Genomic DNA, 21,634 nt, shown 5'->3' on the forward strand with positions numbered 1-21,634 from the left:
TGCACACAACAGATGATGTGCATTACCACTACGCCATGGCAGATATACATACATCCGAGGTTATCACGTACAGATCATCCGGCACAAACATTCAATAGTGCTGATGTCCCCAGACATATATGTTTATATCTATGTCTCTATATCTACATATATCATATATATATGTATACATATATACATATATATATATATATATATATATATATATATATATATATATATATATATATATATATATATATATATATATATATATATAGATATATATATAGATACATACACACATATACACACATATGTAGATATTGCATTTATATCACAACAGTGGACCACATGACAGCAAAGCATTAGACAGGAATGAAAAGGAAACTACATGTGCCACCTGCATCATGTAGTGTTGTTACTATCAAGGCATGTGTGTTTTGTTGCATCACATGGGTCAGACTGTATTAAGGGTAAGAGTAGGGCTGCTGACATTTACTCACCAGACCTATTGGCGAATGTATGTGTTGACAACCCAGTGTCTTGGCAGAATATGCAGGCTGTGGACACTATATAGGTCAGCAACAAAACACACTGAACACATCCCGCAGCTAGCCACCCACAGATACCAACACATAGGGTATAACTGCCAAACACACACACCTGCCATGCCTTGGAATCGAGCACCTACCTGTCTATTCTACCACACTACAGCATTACGCAGTAACAGAACGCGCTACCGAGTTTCAGCATCACAGCACTCCCAGAGGCATACTTCTGGGTGGGTGACATCATCAGCAAAGGCAAAGATGCCGATAGGGAGTGTACGGAGAGTGAGCTGTCTAAAAACATTATTCTGTTCCCAGGCAGCTGGAAACACACACACACACACGCAGCAGGGCTGGGATTAGAACATAGAACATACTACCTGACTACCTTATCACACTACAGCATTATACAGTTACAGAACATGGTAACAAGTTTTCTGGAACACAGCACTCCCAGAGGCATACTTCTAGGTAGGTGACATCATCAGCAAAGGCAAAGACGCCAATAGGGAATGTATGGAGAGTGAGCAGTCTAAAAGCATTACTCTGTCCCCAGGCAGCTGGAAACACACACACACACTTGGCAGGGCTGGGATTTGAACATACACCTAACTACCTTATCACACTACAGCATTATGCAGTTACAGAATGCGCTACTGAGATTACTGGAACACAGCACTCCCAGAGGCATACTTCTAGGTGGATGACATCATCAGCAAAGGCAAAGACGCCGATAGGGAATGTATGGAGAGTGAGCAGTCTAAAAGCATTACTCTGTCCCCAGGTAGCTGGAAACACAAACACCCACACTTGGCAAGCTGGGAGTCGAACATACACCTAACAACCTTATCACACTACAGCATTACGCAGTTACAGAATGCGCTACCGAGATTACTGGAACACAGCACTCCCAGAGGCATACTTCTAGGTGGATGACATCATCAGCAAAGGCAAAGACGCCATTAGGGAATGTATGGAGAGTGAGCAGTCTAAAAGCATTACTCTGTCCCCAGGCAGCTGGAAACACACAGACACACACACACACTTGGCAGGGCTGGGAGTCGAACATACACCTAACTACCTTATCACACTACAGCATTTCGCAGTTACAGAACGTGCTACCAAGATTACTGGAACACAGCACTCCCAGAGGCATACTTCTAGGTGGATGACATCATCAGCAAAGGCAAAGACGCCGTTAGGGAATGTATGGAGAGTGAGCAGTCTAAAAGCATTACTCTGTCCCCAGGCAGCTGGAAACACACACACACTTGGCAGGGCTGGGAGTCAAGCATACTCCTAACTACCTTATCAGACTCCAGCATTACGCAGTTACAGAATGCACTACCGAGATTACTGAAACACAGCACTCCCAGAGGCATACTTCTAGGTGGATGACATCATCAGCAAAGGCAAAGACGCTGATAGGGAATGTATGGAGAGTGAGCAGTCTAAAAGCATTACTCTGTCCCCAGGCAGCTGGAAACACACAGACACACACACTTGGCAGGGCTGGGAGTCGAACATACACCTAACTACCTTATCACACTACAGCATTTCGCAGTTACAGAACACGCTACCGAGATTACTGGAACACAGCACTCCCAGAGGCATACTTCTAGGTGGATGACATCATCAGCAAAGGCAAAGACGCCGTTAGGGAATGTATGGAGAGTGAGCAGTCTAAAAGCATTACTCTGTCCCCAGGCAGCTGGAAACACACAGACACACACACACACACACTTGGCAGGGCTGGGAGTCGAACATACACCTAACTACCTTATCACACTACAGCATTACGCAGTTACAGAATGCGCTACCGAGATTACTGGAACACAGCACTCCCAGAGGCATACTTCTAGGTGGATGACATCATCAGCAAAGGCAAAGACGCCGATAGGGAATGTATGGAGAGTGAGCAGTCTAAAAGCATATTACTGTCCCAAGGTAGATGGAGACAAACACACGGCAGTGGTGTGAGCGGGACAACTGCCTATCTACGGAGCACTATTACAACACTACATAGATACGAGATGTGCCACAGACAGTACACCCTTCAAGACAGTCAACCAGTGTGTTCAATGTAGGAATCCATCCTGACGTGGGGTATGGACATCTGTTGCCTGGATGACCACTATCGCTATACAGGATTTCAATGGTCATGCCCATACACAGAGGCACATAACCGACACAAGGTGTCACTGGGCATGCTCACACACTTAGTAGCACACGTCCATTTGGAATGTACTGTGTGTCCATCTACACAACGGCATACTGGGCATGCTCACACACTTAGTAGTAGTGAAGGGCTGTCTTGTATGCACATGGATTCTAAACACGGAAGGGCACAGTGTGTCGATAGTGAACATTGTTAGCATGAACGCTGCACTACATATATCTGACACAGGTCGTCAGTGCTAGATGTGTAGCGTTCGTAATCACAGCTGACAATCCAGATCCAACAATGGGGAATACGGACATCTCTGCAGTGAGGAACACCTGGCATATGGCACAGTTGTGCACAATAGCACTACCACCATATACCTCAGATACAGACATGTGGGCCATAAGACCGTGATGGACCGCTCCAGGTGTTAGTGTCCCCACGTACATGAAGGCCACTCACATGTACTGACCAGTACACACTCAAGAGCCATCACAGATGTCTCAGGTGCAGATCACAGTGGTAAATGCCGCATTCTACTATGTAGCCCTCAGACATCACCATGTCCTTGGACCAGCAACACACATCCATACATTACTACAACACCATGTTACTCATGACCAGTGGACTGTACATAGGTCTACAGCAACTGTGCAGACTACACATGTACTGACAGGGTTCCATCATGTGTTATGCAATGCAATGATACCACTGTTCATAACCAGGTCAGCTCTACACATAACAGGGGCCCTGGGTCTTATACAGCTGTAACAGATGACTGTTGCTGTACACCAAAAACACTCATGTTTGGATATGACATACATGTAATTGCCGTGGATATGTACATGGCCCACACACACACAACACATATGTACATAGCATAGCTTTTGCTGTCCTCCATGCAGACAAGTGGCTACAGCAATCACACGCATGCACATGGAAGGTAGGTCCATGGCTGTTGAATGCTAACAGTACATAAGGTAGCAATGTTGACTGAGGTAACATTCCCTCTGTACTAGTTACCCATGACAACCATCATATCATACAACAGTCCATGTGTCATGTATGTCATCACACATGTCCACCAATTGCAATGCATACAAACATGGCTACATGACAGGAATGTAGGACCAACACACATGTACATGTAGTGGTGTGCATTCAGCTACCATGCATGTGCAGTAGCTGATGTATGCAGTTCATCTGTGTCTAACTACAACATGCAGTTGCAATGCAGCCCCATCATTGACACCTGTATATGGTGAAATACTGACAGTATGGTAGGATGTACATCAGGTATGGATGGATGTGTGTACATAAAGTGGTGGTCCACCTTTGCAGATGGATGTTTGCTGAAGACAGCTCACAGGTGTGTCACAAGCCATCCTACCATGACATGTGCAAACAGTATGCTATGTTACTGTTACTTGAAGGTGAAGACATACAACCTACACAGCGGTCAGGGTGTTACTGACTGTAAATCACTTGACACCTGTAACACTTATGTCCTCCTGTGTGCATATAGCAGCACAATTGCCAAAGGTAGCGTTGGTACACATAATGCGGCCAATACTGCTGCATGTCTGTCAGACGTATCATCATATAGCAGGTGTATGATTCACAGTACTGCCATGTGTGTTTGCTTGTGTGACCATATATGCCACGTATGGTGGGGAATACATCCCAATTGTTACACACCCCTGTACACTGTTGTAGAGATCTGTACATACTGCAGTGTAGAAAGCAAGACATAAGCAGGGTGGTGTGTGTATCACACACATGTCAGCTATCTGTATGTGAATGACATTTGTGGACTCCACAGTGTGTGTGTGTGTGTGTGTGTGTATGTATGTATGGCTGTCTGGTGCATGGAGTGAGGGTGTATGCTACCATACAGAACAGACAGGATCCCTAACCCCTCATGGTGATGCAGTCTACTACCCTGTTGATGCCATCGGTCTCAGCCTTACTGGCTACCTGTACATGTTCATTCTCTGTGTCGCATCATGTGGGTGCACAGTACTGTGAAGGTGATTACCACATAGGCAGGGGTCCTCACCTCAACACTATCGAGTGTGCGTTATAGTGTTGTTGACCCCGTGAGTGTGGGCATGTTACTGTGTGTTTCTGTGTATGTCTGTGCATGTTCTCATCCTGTAATGTGACAGTGTATTACTGCTACACAGTGAGGCCTCATGCTATCAACTGGCCTCTAACCTTGACATCAGCCAGACCGCTGTGTAAACCCCCCGCACCATGTCACTGTACTTATGATGTGACCTGGTATGGATGTCACATCTCTAGCCACTGTAGCCTATTAAACAGCTCACATGCTTCTGGATCAGTAGATGTGTGGACATCTGTGGAATGGTAGCCTTTCTAACAGTGAGGTTGAGGCTACGTATAGCATGCTGGTATTGCCATACATGCCTGTGAGTACTCCACATTTACACATGGGAAACTGCAAACACTGCTACTTATTGGCACATGCAATTAGACCTTAAGGAGGGAAGCAGGGCATCATTACCAACATGCTGTTACTGTTGTTACCAAGACACATACTGTGAACATACAACAATGCACTCTAACTGCAAACACTGTAACGTAATGGCACATGCAATTAGACCTTAAGGAGGGAAGCAGGGCATAATTACCAACATGCTGTTACTGTTGTTACCAAGACACATACTGTGAACATATAACAATGCATTCTAAACCTGTACTACATGGTATGTCTGGTGCGTGTCAACAGTACACAACAAATGTAATATACACTTATCTCACTATTCTGTTCACCCTGTGCATCAGACCATATGAGCATGTCCCTGCACCGATGGTGTGGATGACAGGGATGTGGCACAGGCATCATCATATGCACAGGGTGATAATGTTTGCCAGGGGCATAGGCTGCACCAGTGGATGACATCATGTGTGTGGGTTAGGGCCGGTGATCTGATTGGACATGTGTGGTTGTTATGCATGTGGGTGTTGCGGTGCCCTACAGATGTTTCTGCTGTGTGTGTATGTGTGCACACAGTTCTGCCATGTGTCCGGCCTACACAGGGGTATTATTGACAGCTCCAGATTGTACAGACCAGGATGTACAGCTCACTGTGTCCAGCCACGGCCATGTGACCTGTGCCTGCCAGGGGTTGCACGGGCACTACCAGGCAGAGGTACAGATTGGCTACTGTCCGATGACACATGTCCACTGGAACCGTGTCCCCACTGGGAACATCCAGGGCCACGTCCACGTGGCCTGCTGTGTCCTGGTGTGGACAGCGCAGCACCAGCTGCACTGCTACTGCTACCGGCACTGTGGGAGCGGGCATGTGAGGTAGCTCATTCACGTTGACCTGCACCAGGTGGTGTAGCTGGCCTATGTCCACGTGGCCTATGCCTCACTCCTACCAGATGTTCCAGCACAGACAGCTCATGCTCATGGATTGCCATGCCATGGTCAAGGATTCCAACCATGTCACCCAATCGCCTGTCCAGAACATCAGCAATCTGCTGTTGAGCATTTGCCAATGCCTGGATGTTGTCATTTAAAGAATGGATAGCAGCCCTCTGAAGCCTCTGCCCTTCTCTGTTCTGCCATTCAGCATATGCCTGTGCCGCCATTACAGTCTGAAACATGCGTCTGGTGACACCAGCTGCTGCGCTCTGTCCTGCAGGTGCATGTCTGCCAGAGGTCCTCCTACGAGCAGCACTGGCCACATGCCTGTGTGGCACATCTGCAGTCATTACACTGACACCATGGTGTGAAGACACACCTTCTGTAGCCACCACATGTTCCTGTTCCAAGCTAACACACGCTGACTGTCCTTCCTCTATGGCCACTGGTGATGGGGTATGTGTTGGCATGAGAACTGTGTGCGGGGAAGAGGGGGACATAGCTGGGATGGCAACCATTGGCACAGATTCAGCCCCTGACAACCCTGCCTGTACCTCATGCATATGTTCATCACTGCTAGAGTCTGTGGGGACACTAACATCAGATGGACCGCAGGAGGGTAATGCACCTACATCACCTGTGAATGCAAAGAAAGACTCTACATTACAATAGACACACAGACAGACAGAGACACAGACACACAGACAGACAGAGACACACACAGACAGAGACACAGACACACAGACACAGACACACAGACAGACACACAGACACACAGACACAGAGACAGACACACAGACACACAGACACAGAGACAGACACAGAGACAGACACACACAGAGACAGACACAGACACACAGAGACAGACACACACAGAGACAGACACAGACACACAGAGACAGACACAGACACACAGACACAGACACAGAGACAGACCATGCATGTGATTTGACAGACGGCATGCAGCATGCATGTGATACAGCAGACGGCATGCAGCTCAGACATTAATAGTGGTAGTTAGCATACATCCCTGGGTTGCACACAACAGCAAGCAGGTGTCATATCAGAAGCCATGCAGTTCACACAATCATGGTAGTAAGCATGCATCCCTGTGATACACCATGTGGACCAGCACAGGTTAACAGTACACATGGCTGATGTGACCTTGACATTAACATGTAGTATGACATGTAATCTGCTGACGTGCATTGACATGCATACATGTCTGACACAATGGTGTCCTGACACATGTACAGTGGTGTAATGGGTATCACATTGCAGTGTTGTCTGTATGCCCTACAGATAGAATGCACTTTTAGCAGATGTGCATGAGCATTGAAGGGTAGTATGAGGCATCTACATTGCTATACAGTGTGAAGTACAGACACTGTGCCATTGCATGGCATCATGAGGCATCTATATTGCTATACAGTGTGGAATACACACACAGTGCATAGCCATGACTGCATGCATACACATTACATAACTACTGTGGATTGTGACCCACGTCGCTGAGGTGTATACACACTAAACCATGCTGTGTCATGTGACAGGTCACTGGAAGACCTATGGATGACACCCCTGCACAACTACTAAAATGTCTTAGCTGCCTGGCAACCGTGTCCACACATGGCAGACTTGTCAATACACCATGTCCCACATGACATTTATGTACCACACACACGAGGTGCACGGCTGACAGTGATGTCCAACAGCAGCAAGGGAAATGTACGGTATCTGTGGCCTGATGTGGTGTCTATGTCTGTGGAAGCTGTACAGGTGACTACTGTCATGCTATGACACAGTCATGATGTTCAACACATCTTATATGGTCGAATTAAGTGACACCTCCACAAGCTGTGCACAGGCTTTTAGGATGTCCAGTGTTCCACATCAACTATATAACCATTCAACAAAGGCTATAGTTGGACCATGTGTGGACAATGTGCAACAGGGTGTATACACATCACATCTACTGTGTGTTGCTACATGTCTCTGGCCATCCTCCATGGCCATGTGTGAACATGTGTTGGCCAAATGTTTGTGATGGCCATCTATCTCACATGTCTGTGTTGTCCCATATGACATACACCCATAGATGTCAGATATGTCACTGTCCACAGGGTTATGCAGACAAAGGGTTGTATGTTTGGTATGTGGGGTATGTATTATGGGATAGTGAGACAATATTGCAGCCGGAACACTACATGTCTGGGACATGTCAGATGGCACATCACAATGTGTGCACCCATTGCAGGGGCATATTCCACAATGGTGAATCCTGTGGGCTGCCCATATCCCAGCTCACTGTGTGGTACTGTTTGCATACCACACATGTGTTGTTCCAATGTATAGTACATATTCCTACATTGAACAACACCTCCACCATTGTATGCACAGCTGTCCACACATCTAGCAATGACAGATACTGTGGTTTCATGTTGGTGTTTCATTTAGTTTGTATATATTGCACATGGGTAGCCAGTGTGATTGATGACAGATGCGACCTGTATATCGTGACTGGACCATACATTATGTGTACATGTGTTAACTGGCCACATGGCAAATAGATCTATGCATTAACATGCCTGATACTGATAACTGTCTCACCTGCAATGGACTGATGTCTGTGCGGCACGCCAGAGGTACCTGTATAGGGGTGACACAGCAGTTTGAACATTATCCATGACTGTATGACAGCTACAGGGTGCACTGTGCATGTTAACACATTCACCTGTACAATAGCATATAGTATGCACATGTGTGCATACACAGGGTAGCATACTATAGTATGCATGTGTGTAAACATACCTTGCATATGATGTTACATTACATATTGTACAGTGACACATGCAACTAAATGGGATATAATAGTTATATGTGCAGTAGTGACTTACCAGGCAACTCCAGGCTCGGTGGTTGGGAGACACCCACCTCCACGATGGCAGCTAGTGTTTGTGGATGCTGTTCTGAGGGTGTCCCCAGGCTGGCCAGTAGCTCCTCGGTAGGTGTGAGTGGGGGCTGGGTTGGTGGCCCACCACCTGTTCTACCTTGTTCCCTGGCGATTGCATTGGCACGCTGTTTTGCATGTCGTATCAGGTCCGTGCAGTGTCTGCGCACCTGCTGGTAGGTGCGGTTATGGCCACCCACATCATTAACCCTCCTGCGAAGTTCCTGCCACAGGTCGTCACGCTGCTGGGCATGCTGTGGCACATGGCTGAACAACACCTCATAGTTATCATGGAGGTACGGTATGAGGGCATCATCCTCCAGGTGGCTATACGCTGGCAGGCATGAATGAGGCATTATCTGGAAGACATAATGATGGAGACAGGTCACAGTATCACAGAGATGTACAGAGATACAGCTGCACATACATTTGTATTAAATCTAGTACATATGAACAGTTATCTTTGCAAATCGTCATGACACTGACATGACTGACATGTTTGTGTCACACACATGTAACACCCGTTGTGCATTGGATATCATCACCATATATGTGTGTCACCTCATTACATTGCTCATACTCCATGTGAATGCTGTCTTGATGTGGGCATGTCTGTTTGCCTGTACTGGTGTTCTTACCTATCAGCACATGCCTGGATGTGTCCACAGTAATGCTGTTGACCTTGATGCTGTGTATATGTCACATATCAACACATACACTGCCTTAACGGACATGAGCAGTGACAATGCAGACATGCGCACGGAAACCTTTACATGCATGTGTTTTGCCATATACATCTACACGGCACTGTACAGCAGTTCAACATCCTGCCACGTATCGCCTGTGTTGCACATGTGATACACATGGGACAATGGCTAGCTGGACGTTATTCGCAGGGATGGTTATCAACTATAGCATGTACGGGCAAGGTTTTCTAGCTGTATCCGACAGCCATTTTGCCACCGCCAGGTGCATCAGTGCCACATTACTGATCCAGACAGTTAATGATACATCTACCATGCGGTCATCGCACCATGTATGACAGAGATGACATGTGCAGCTTTGATGGACAGGGTTGCATGGTATGGCAGGAGTATGTAACATGTATGGCACAGGGATCTGTCCAGCATGTGGCGATCCTTGTAGTAGGAAGGTGGCTGTCCATGACGTATGTCTTTCAGATCAGGATATGTACGTGTAGCATGTCCAACATCACAGTGTTGCACATGTCTTTATGCAAGGTAGCCAGCATGCTGCATAGTGGAGGTGAGGATTGTGAAGGCTGGTGTCGCCCATCCACGCATGGCCAATACCCCTTAAAGGTGATATGTGATCCGATATTGGTCACCCAAGTGCTGAGTATGCCTGTCCAATGATCTCCATGCTCATGGATGGCACCCTGTCATGACATGGGTGCCTCGTATGACTACCTAATAGGCCTGGAGACATCACCAGCTCAGGGAGGTGAACTGCACAGCACCATCCCTTACACACAGTGTCCATAATGTTGACCGCTGCCTAGGTGGTAGTTAATGGGTACAGGGTTATTCACCTAGCGGTGACAATGCTATTAGCAGCTGTCAGATTGTGCACATATGTCACGCACCTCACCCACAAAGCCCATTCTGTATGTTGTCCACAACACTGAGACAGCTATTGCTCCTAGGTCATGGCCATTCACATCCTTACATATGCAGATGCCTCCCATTTGTCTGTGTGGTATGGGCTACAATGAGGAAGGAGTGAAAAACATTAACCCTGTTTTACTGTAGCTGCCACTGGTGTGATATGCACATGTCACTCAGACACCTTTTGTAGTGTTGCTTCTGTCAACAGGCCACTGGTAGAACACTCCTGTGACATACGAAGGTACATCTAGTATACTCAGTGTAGCTGGAACACAGTATGGGTGATGATGTCCTATGACCTGTCACAGGTATGCTATGCAGTGTGAAATCATCCGTACTGTCATCTACATCTGTACTGCTAACATCTACGTTGATAAAGGTTCATAGACTTGCAGACCATACTCAGCAGGGTAATAGTGCAGTGCCTCCAATTATGACTGGCGTCTCCACTTGTGGGTTGCAGTGGGTTTATATTATCCAACACCCTATCTGTATTGCATATTCATGCTCAGCACTTGTTCAGAACATGTAAGCACTTCATGAGCTACTAATTACTATAGCACCCATTCCAACTCATTTCCTACAAGTACACTGTTTGTCCTTACATTTCCAGCTTGCTTACAGTACAACAGCTGTTGTACACACGTACCTCACATATCTTGTGAGACATGGTTGAATATACAGGCATGTCCAAGTGTCACTTACCAGTGTTATTGCCTGTCTATATGATGAATATGGCAAACATGAGGCAATAGAGCAATTGTCTCATGTACACAGTCAATGCTCACCTCCCAACATACGACACTACAGCCTGTGGGAGATGCACATATGTAGCCATGCTGGGGTAATGCTCTCTCCAACCCAGACTGAACCTGACATTCATGTGGGGACATTAAACATTTGCAACACACCCCACTCATCACATAGTCTCACTAGATCTCCACCACCACAGGCCACACATAGTATGACTACGACATTTGCAGAACCTCTCCATACTCTCTGTGTAGGCAACAGAGGCAGCCCCCATCACCAAACACAACACCAATTACTTATAGCCCACAGACTCATGTGTGCCCATCAACTACAGCCAATAGGGTGTTATAACATACCCAACACACCAGTCATAGGTGACTCTGTAGGCGGTCACACTGATGTCCCACTCAGCAGGCTACACAAGGCGATAGTCGCTTACATCTGGCTGTCGGGTAACAGGATCCGCAACATAACCTATGCACCCATGCCACACCTCACCAGGTACAATTTGACTGTCATTCTCCATGTTAGTGTGACTGCCCTGAGATGTAACTTCCTGGACTACATGTACAGGGACATGCAATAGCTCTCCGGTCTTGTAGCCCAGAAGGTATCGCCCAAGCCCTGAGAAGCATTCTGCATTCATCCAGACTGATACCACTGTACAACGACTGAATGTTTCACTTCAACAGTTGCCTATGCTTCTGCTGTCATTCCACAGGCATCCAGTATCTGTCTGCTTTGAATGACATGGTCAACAAAACACGATGCTTTGGCACAGATGACCTGCACCTGTCAGCCCTGGGATTACAGATAACATGTAAGGCTCTTGCTGCTCCTATACTGCCTGTCTTGGACAGTTTCCAATAACATATTCACCACCAGAACAGGAACAGGCAAGCAAAACCTGGGGTAATGTTACTCAATGCTTGACATCTTCATCTCTAACGCACTCAGGCGAGGCACTCCTTATAATGGACCACTTTGATATCTCTGCAGTGACTGGGACCTGCCTCTAGGCTATGGAGCACACCTGCACTGACAAGTTATACGCAGACCACACCTTTCAGTCATGTAACCAGAACCAAACACTCACGGCGGAGGTGTGTCCATATTTCACAAGGATGTACACACCTCCAGGCTGGTTACTTAGCACAATGCATCAGAGGTGATCCACGTGCAACTAACTGTGGCCAGAACTGCTATACACATTGTAACTTGCTACAGATTCCACACCATACCCCACGGTTACCGGCCCTCATTTCTTGGTGTACTGGACAGTAGGGTTCAGACAGGAACTACTGATGTGAGACTGACACTACCCCACACTTAACTGGGATACCTACTCATGTACCGACACATTAGGCCAATGCTTTCTGGGATTCATAACCTCCACTCGGCTGGATCAACCCATACACACCACCACCAAGGCCAACAATATCCTAGACATGGACATTACCAACATGTGACTGGTGTTCCACACCTGGGGTTATCCCCTCGTTGGTAGTTTCCGAACATATGCTAATCACCCTTGTTATCCACATCCCGGCACCACACCCTTCACGGAATACACAGTACAAGATTTCTACAAGGCCTACTTCAGACATCTTATGACAGCGGTAGTAAACGTCATGACACCCGTGCAGATGGACAATGTACTTACAAATGCTGAAACATACACCAGTGCACTTCATTAGCACTTACACGACTGCATGGATCATGCTATCCCAAACAGAGCCATGATGGTACCCACCAGATAACGGACGCCACTCTGGGGGTCCAGTTCCATGGACATAATGTACAACAAAAGGTGGAGGCTGTTGCAAAGTGGAGTACAATCCCATGGGTGGGGTAGCTCACTGGTCAGCCTCAGTAGGGAACTGGGATCCCTTATCACATCCTCCAAAGCTAGCTACGTAAACATTACTGCGACACATTCCAAGGACTACCACAAAGCATTATGGAGGTATGTCAGTACTCGATGGCAATACCCACATCTGCTCTGACATACGACGGTTAGGCAGGAACATTACAGAACCGACTGATATTGGCAACATCCTGGCAGATAGGTTCAATGCTAACTTTACACCCTCTCACTCCCTACAGGGCCAAAATCTATACAGGAACAATGCAGAGTCCCTGCGGTCACAACTACGCAGTTCCAACCTGCACTCTCTAAGGCCTGGAACACAGACTCCATGTGACCGTCCAACATCCCAGGCTGTGATTTACACAAACCTCAGAATGACATGGCTCCCCACTTGGCCACCAGATTCACTAATAGCCTTGTATCAGACATTGTGGCCCCTGAATGGTGCACAGCAACAGTTATCACACTCCACACAGGTGGTGCCACAATGAACCAGAGGGACTATTGCCCTATATGCCTGACTGGACTGTTCTGCAAGGCTATGGGGCACATCATCATGGAAGTCATTCACAGAGACATTGGTGGGCTCCAGACCTTTGATGCCACCCAGGTTGGATTTGTTAGGGCCAGACCATGGCTCCTACACCTGGTGGACTCCTTTGATACAGTTACCAGGGTAGTTGATGATGGTAAGGGGGTCCACACAGCCTACATTGTCCTCTCATTGGCTTTCAGCACCGTTCTCCATTCTGGTATTGACAACATACACATCCACCTGCACATCGACCCCTACGTCTCGAGATGTTATGCAAAGTGGCTCATGGACAGGACCCACACAATGAGGGTAGCATACCGTAGTACCTACTGTAATTCAGTTACACTTGGCATACCACAGTCCTCGGTCATAGGGCCCCTCATGTTCGGTATATGCTTCCCTGAGGTACAGGCTAGCACAGAGGGACTTTCCTGAATAGGTTTCCAGATGACTGCAAACAAGGAGCCATGATTGATCCACCAGCTGATACAGACACCCTCCATAAGGGTGTCACTGTGACGGATACCTGGTGTCGATAACATGGCCTCAAGCTGCATGACACAAGGTGCATAGACATCCCCTTTGGATTACACCAATCACCCACTGACTATCACATAGGTGGTAGTCCCCTACATACATGTGACATTATACGGGATCTTAGTACACACGTATATAGCACCCACTCCTTTGATAACCATATTGCCAATGTGGCGTGGATATCCTTCTACGTGGCCACCCTTATCTGTAATGGGTTTGTAGCTGGAACAAAGGCACCCATTGTACCTCTATACTCCTGACGTATGACACACGTTCAAGGGTACAACACCCTTTTGGGGTGTACCTTACAGAACAGCAATGGCTTTACATACCACAACATTAACACACCATGAGGATTATTGACCTCTGAAGGATGACGTATGCAGCACAACTACAGACACCACAACTGTACACATTTGCATACTGCATACTCAGGGGTGACCTCTGCTGAACATACAGGGCCCATGTCCACAACAATATTGATGGATATACTCCACATAAGCAACATAAGCAAAAGCCACTGAGAGCAACATGCTCATGGATATGTACACAAATGCAACGATGAGTGGGACGTGCTTGAGGGATACATTCCTGAACCAGACACTCACCATGCTTTGGAACATGATTCCTATGTACATCAAGCAGGGACACTCACTAGCACTCTTCATGAGATACCTCGATGGGTGGATGGGAGACACACATGTATGCCAGGGATCACTGCAGTGGCTGTACTGTACACAGGTGCAGGTAACACATGGCTCTGCTGTTCACAGACACAGGACACTACCCTAGGGAGGTGCCGCCAGTGAAAACACTGTAGTTGGGCTTACAAATGGACTTGGCCAGACAGCATAGTACCTAACTATGAACCTGTGAAGCTATTACATGTCCTTTGTGCATGGATAATTGAGTAGCTCTTCCATTTCAATTAGCTATCATGCTGTTACAGTGTCCCGTGACTACAAGCCATATGTATCCTGTTATTGTGTATTGTACATGCCAATAGACATACCTTTTGTTTGCATGATATAACAGTTATGCTGTGTAAAATATCTGACATATCTACCTACAATACTGTACATTACACATATTTTAAACATTATCCCATAATGCAAAGCATACTTGCACAGCAGGACCACCTTAGGCATGTTATTCTCGTTATATGCCCATACACATGCCTACTGTGACAGTATATCAACATATACTATCCCCTGCTATGGCACATACTTGTTGGACAAACCCTACCACTGATGGCGGGTGGTGTGGAATTGTTGTGTTTAAAGCCCTCATGTAGCATCCCTTGTGGTGTATGAGATGTTTACCTTGTGGCCCACAGCAGGACACACAATTTCTACAAGCATTACTATGCTCAACAAGACATCACTACATAATACCTTTTCCCACTTTATGCATTGCATACACTTTAATTAATACAAAACAGGCTCTACATACACTAACATACTGAGTGTTCTACATACCTTGTTAGCGTTCCGAGTCTTTGTAAATATCTCTCTTACACCTTTACTGTTTAAACGGTTCTATGGTATGAGCATACGGTTTGAATGTATGGCAAGGCATCCTTATATACGTAGATACCTGTAACATGTGGTATCCTGCCGCCAATTGGTGTTCCTGAGTAAATTATTACATGCACATCAGCTGTGCAGCTACTCCATTCACCAATTACGTGGCAACAGTGGGGTATAATTGAATTCTCCACTTGGGCATTGCCCTTTTGCCCTACCTTCGGGGAGACGGCCTGTATGTGTTTTGTTGTGAGGAATTGCAACTGCTATTTGGAGAGACACGGATATTTTGAATTCATGTCCCCCGTGGATTGTGTGTGATGGCTAGAGTATGTGGTTCTACATGTGAGTGTACCTGTCATCTCAACCATCTGATAAGGGACTATTGCAAACAAAACCTGTAACATCGCCGTCTGTTCCATTATACAACAGCTACGATTTCACATGGCGCCATTACAAATGTGTCTCTCACAAGGTATGTTAACGCTTCTGCAGATGTAATTGAGTGAGTGGATGTTTGTGATGTTATTACAGTCTGTATTGCAATTGTTTCAGGTGTGGGGAGATGTAGGTGGGTGTACATAGCATATACAGGTTTGTGGGGACTGCATTTCTACATATTCCATATATGTGTGTGGGCTCCTTCCCTAATTGAAGACCTATCATTTAGTAGACTAAAACTATGGTTGTTGCGGGCTTATACATTGAGCCATTGTTAATTGGTTCCTATATAGCATGCAGGTGAGGTTGATACTTCAATACCTCCAGAAATACATCGATATGTAAGGGAATGTTACTAAATGACAGCTGTCTCGTGTATTTCTGTCACAGATATTTGCACTCATTGCAGTTGTGTTGGTGACTGAACCTCTTTGGCATGGGTTGCCACCTTTTCAAATGGCCATAGTGGGACATTTGCAGGACACACATCGGTGTTTACAGGCCGACACATACCCACGGTCAGTACACAGGATAGAACATACTTTTATCCTAAATACATACTTATTCTTGTAGCACTTTAGCTACTTATCATGTTTCATGTAACATTTACGTATTTTAGATACAGGAATAACTATTTAATGCAACTATTACATAATATATGGGACATAATTATGTCCTACAATCTCGGACATTTGCCTTTTTAATATTTTTTGTCAGGACACAACTGCCCAGGGAGGGGCTGTCCCTCTTAAAGTGGGACAGGTGGTAACTGTATGCCTACGGCCAGCTATGACCACACCTACCGTAATGATCTACCTCCGAGTTAGCACTAACAGACACACGATGCAAACACACACACACACACACATTACAGTCCCACGGAAATGCACATGGCACCCTCAACACACACTTACACAGACTACAGCAATCACAAACACAGTTGAACACAGTACCTACCTGGACCGCAGCACCGGCAGCGATAACTAAATGTCCCTTAACATCGTGATAATATTACTCGCGGTTCTAGTGTTCCGGTACTGTGGTCTTTCGGTCTTTAAGCCTCGTGATTATGCGTGTCGGTATGTGAAACATTCGATAGTTGGCAGTATCCTATTTATTTGTACCTCCATGGTTGTGTACATGTCGTTGACCTATCTATATATTTGCAGATATAGGTGAATCCGTATATATCAACATATATCTCTCTATCACCCTTTCTATCTCTATTTATATATATATATATATATATATATATATATATATATATATATATATATATATATATATATATATATATATAGAGAGAGAGAGTGAGAGGGAGAACACACCTTTCATTGTGTACATGGCGGTGTATACTGTTTCCTGGACTCCGCACATTTGTGTTTTAACCTGTCACAATACACACCTGCCATTGGTACATCTCGGGTAGCTTAGTGTTAGGTGATTGTGTACATGATTGCGTGTTCTACTCCTGGCAGTGGTCGTTTTACCCTTCAGAGCAGGCACTATTAGTACAGGGGTGAATAATGCTAGTTTCACCTGTTCTGGACATCGCTGACCGTGATCTGCGCGATATTCAGCAAAGCTTAGCCCTGTTTCGCGCATATCCATATAGTCATGTTTAAACGACGCTTACCAGCACTTGCCAATGCATAAACCCGCTAACATGTGCTAAACCTGATCTGATGACCTGCATCCAACATCCATTATTCGTGCCTTCGGGATTACGTAACGTCCCTTGCAGGACGTGGAACCGGGAACATGCACGACAGTCAGTGCATTTACCACTTGGGCATCTGGGATTTGTACACGTGTTATGGTGTTTTGTATGTGGACTGTACTATGGCTGTTACTCCATACTGCAATCAAATGTGTAACTCAGTTAGTTTACATATGGATGAGACCTATTAATGGTATGTCCAAGTGATGTTTAATGGATGTGCTCCAGCATTGGGAATGTATGTCACAGTGAGCCACACACTATAATGTGCTACACCTTCACACAACCATAGGTGGAGCATGCTGGGGTGACAGATACCTGTCATGGGTACTCCCCATGCTTTGCCACTACATCCCTGATTACATTATATGGAGCCCCTCATTAACACACCAGGGAATCCATGCAGAGTGTGTGGGGAACAGTGATTACACACATGGATCCCGCAATTGGCTCTGCTCCACTGAGGGACAGTTGGTTAATCGATGTGGTGGTGACAGCAGACACTGTTTGCCTCGGTTGATGAATGGCCTCTGACAATCGGGCATGTACCTACCGATGTACCTAGGAACCTATACATACAGTATCAACATATGCTGTTAGGTGCGTGTACTGTTCAGGTGTTGACATTCCTTGTTCCAATAGCTGTTGTGTGTGCAATGGTTGAGGGCTGCCTATGTAGGATTCACACAGTAGGCCACCTATACATTACAATTTACAGGTGGTCGTGTGTGTGTGCCATCCAGTTTACTGTGTGTGCAGGTGGAGAGGTGTGTCAGTCCGTAGGGGCCTACACTGTCAGTGTATGTGCTATACATTCCCTCTTTGCCAAGGCATGGGCATATTGGGCATGCCTCCATCTGCCTACTGGGGCTGGCACAGGGTGTTCGTGGTCTGAATCCCTCTGTGCCTGTGATGGCCTTGGCAATTGCGGTGGGCTGTGAGGGCCTTCACCATTATGTCCCTGCTGCAGCTGTTTCCGCAGGATCATATTATGTAGCATGGCACATACTATGAAGATGTGGGCACACGTGCCTGGAGAGTACTGCAAGGCTCCACCAGATATGTCCAAGCAATGGAACTGTGATTTCAGCATCCCAAACACATGCTCTATGATGATTCTGGTTTGTGCGTGTGCCTCATTATGGCGTTCTTGCATGGGTGTGTGTGCATTTCTGATGGGAGTCATCATCCACGGCTCCAGTGCATAGCCAGCATCCCCCAAAAGGTGGCCATGTGGGATGTCCCCCCTGACAAATACCTGATACAGCTGTGAGGCATGCCAGATGTGGGAGTCATGGTAGCTTCCAGGGCTGCCAGCACACACATCCATGATAATGCCCTGGGCATTGCACATGACCTGGCAGTTGATGGAGTGGTATCCCTTGCGGTTTATGTAGTGCCTACCATGCTCACCGGGTGGTGACTTGATATGTATGTGCGTGCAGTCTATCGCACCCAGTACCTCTGGGTAGTGTGCCACATGGTGGAAGAGATGCATATTGCTGGCCAACTCCTCCTGAGTTCGGGGGAAGTATATATGCTCATTGGCATGTGGTAACATGGCATCCAGGAACTGGTGTAGTACCCTGGATGCTGATGCCTGTGAGATCCCCATTATATCTCCAGTTGGCCTTTGAAAGGTACCTGTGGCTAGTATTCTCAAGCTTACACATACCTTCGTGTCCACTGGGATGGGTTCCCCTCTGTTGTTTCTGGATCTCAGGCATGGCCGGCACAGCTCAACTATTTGCTGTAAGATGTCCCTGTCCACCCTGTAATGCTCTACTATCTCCAGATCATGTAGCCCCTGGTAGGTTACCCTTGGTCTGAACACTCTTCTCCTCCTCTGGGCCTGCGGTGGTTGTCAGCATCATCCTCCACAACACCTTCAGTCTCTAACACATGGTGATGAATCACAGCTATGGCAGCTCCCAACATGTACATTGTAAAAGTTCCCTGTCTGTTTACACCGATGGTGCAGTGTTTGGGAATACACAGGTGTGTGTGAGGTGCCTTCACACTTTATACTATTGTGCTTTGAACACTGATGATGTCATAGGGTGTGTATGTACAATCGGAGCTACAGGGTATCTTATGTGTTTTACCACAGGTACTGCTATTGTGGTGCCTTTGGTGTTGAATTACATTTAGCTGCCATGGATTACCTCTTGCCCTTCCCTTAACATTTCTTAACATTTCCCCTCCCATTTTCTGGCATGCATCCAGCAGCCTGCTTTCTTTTGTACTTTCCAAAACCTGGCTTATCTTGCAAAATGTGTTCTATGGCCGATCTACTGCAGGTTTGCTTTGCTCTGCTATGACAGTTCTCTTTTCTTTGCAATCCGACACCTCCCCTATCCTGTTCTGCAGGTTGCTGCGAGCAGACTTGTTAGCTGCCGTCGATTGCCCACTGTGAGTTAATAGGTGTTAATTGCTCAGTTGTACTCCAATTACCCTACTGCGGCATTTCCTTATTTTCTTCCCCTAACCTTCCTGTTTGAGCTATGGTGCGCGGTGCATGCTTACCGGGTTTCGGGCATGTTTTCATCCACGTACACATGCGCTTTCGGGCACCATATGTGCTCTCAGCTAAACGATGCTATACCTACATCCCCACCCCTATCCTGCGGCTTTGCTTAGCAACGGGCAGCCTGGATTTGCATTGCTCCAATGTGCTTACAGCTACGGTGGCACACCCCACTGCTGATGTCATGTATACCTCCAAACCACTCCTCGGTGTTGTAGCGCTGCACCGTATGGTACATCCTTAGTCCGGCGGGACGTTTGTGATTCACTATTACTTGCCTCATTTGCATAGCATTGACTACTAATTCATAGTTACTGCGCCGAACACTGTCACAGACCCTTAGCAACCCTTGCAGCTTGGTTGTGGTGTACCATGCATACCATTGAGTATTATGGTGAAATCATGATTTGTATTACATTGCGATTTTATGACATTTGTATATATTTTCCTTGTGTTCCCATTTGCGCACACATGCCCTGCGGTTGTACTTTGCGTTACTGTGGACATGACATTAAATGTTGTTTTTTAGGTGTTGTGCATCTTTTCTTATGCCATTGGCTGTATATTTAGCCATTGGCATATGTTAACTTTGTAATACATGAGTCTGGTCTGCTTTCATAGCTCCGATGTTCTGTTTGGCAAAATGTAAACCATTTTTTTGGTTTACATTTCTGTGGGCTTACACTATGCCTGCACCACTTAATGAATCGCTATGTACCTTCATTTGCATGGTGCAGTACTGCACATGGGGTGATTAGCATACCTGAGCCGAGGGCTGCGCAGATCTGGCATATGCTGGTAGTGCACGTGGAACTGGATCATACCTGAATCGCTCGGCCATATTTGGCATTATACCACCACGCTACGCCTGCGCCTGGCACAAGCTTCATGAATCCCGGGGTAATATTCTATCTCATATTGTATAGCAGCTACAAATTATTCCCAATATTCTTGTAGTTGATGGTTCTCCTATATATCTATGTCAGTTTAACACTTCTTTTTTAGAAACTGGTATCCTAGCATTGCTTACACTGAGCTGTATGACCCCTTTCTTGA

At 46.3% G+C, this 21,634-nt stretch overlaps 1 protein-coding gene across 1 annotated transcript in view; it reads right to left on the reverse strand.

Annotated features, from left to right (window-relative positions):
• The window catches only part of CNTNAP2 (contactin associated protein 2), a 7,772,136-nt gene that overhangs the window by 4,892,149 nt on the left and 2,858,353 nt on the right, over positions 1-21,634 (reverse strand). The gene's annotated exons all lie outside the window — the stretch shown is intronic.

This window comes from Protopterus annectens, chromosome 3.part0, assembly GCF_019279795.1.
Source record: "Protopterus annectens isolate FY-2018-M chromosome 3.part0, PAN1.0, whole genome shotgun sequence".
In the NCBI taxonomy this organism is placed as follows: domain Eukaryota; kingdom Metazoa; phylum Chordata; order Ceratodontiformes; family Protopteridae; genus Protopterus; species Protopterus annectens.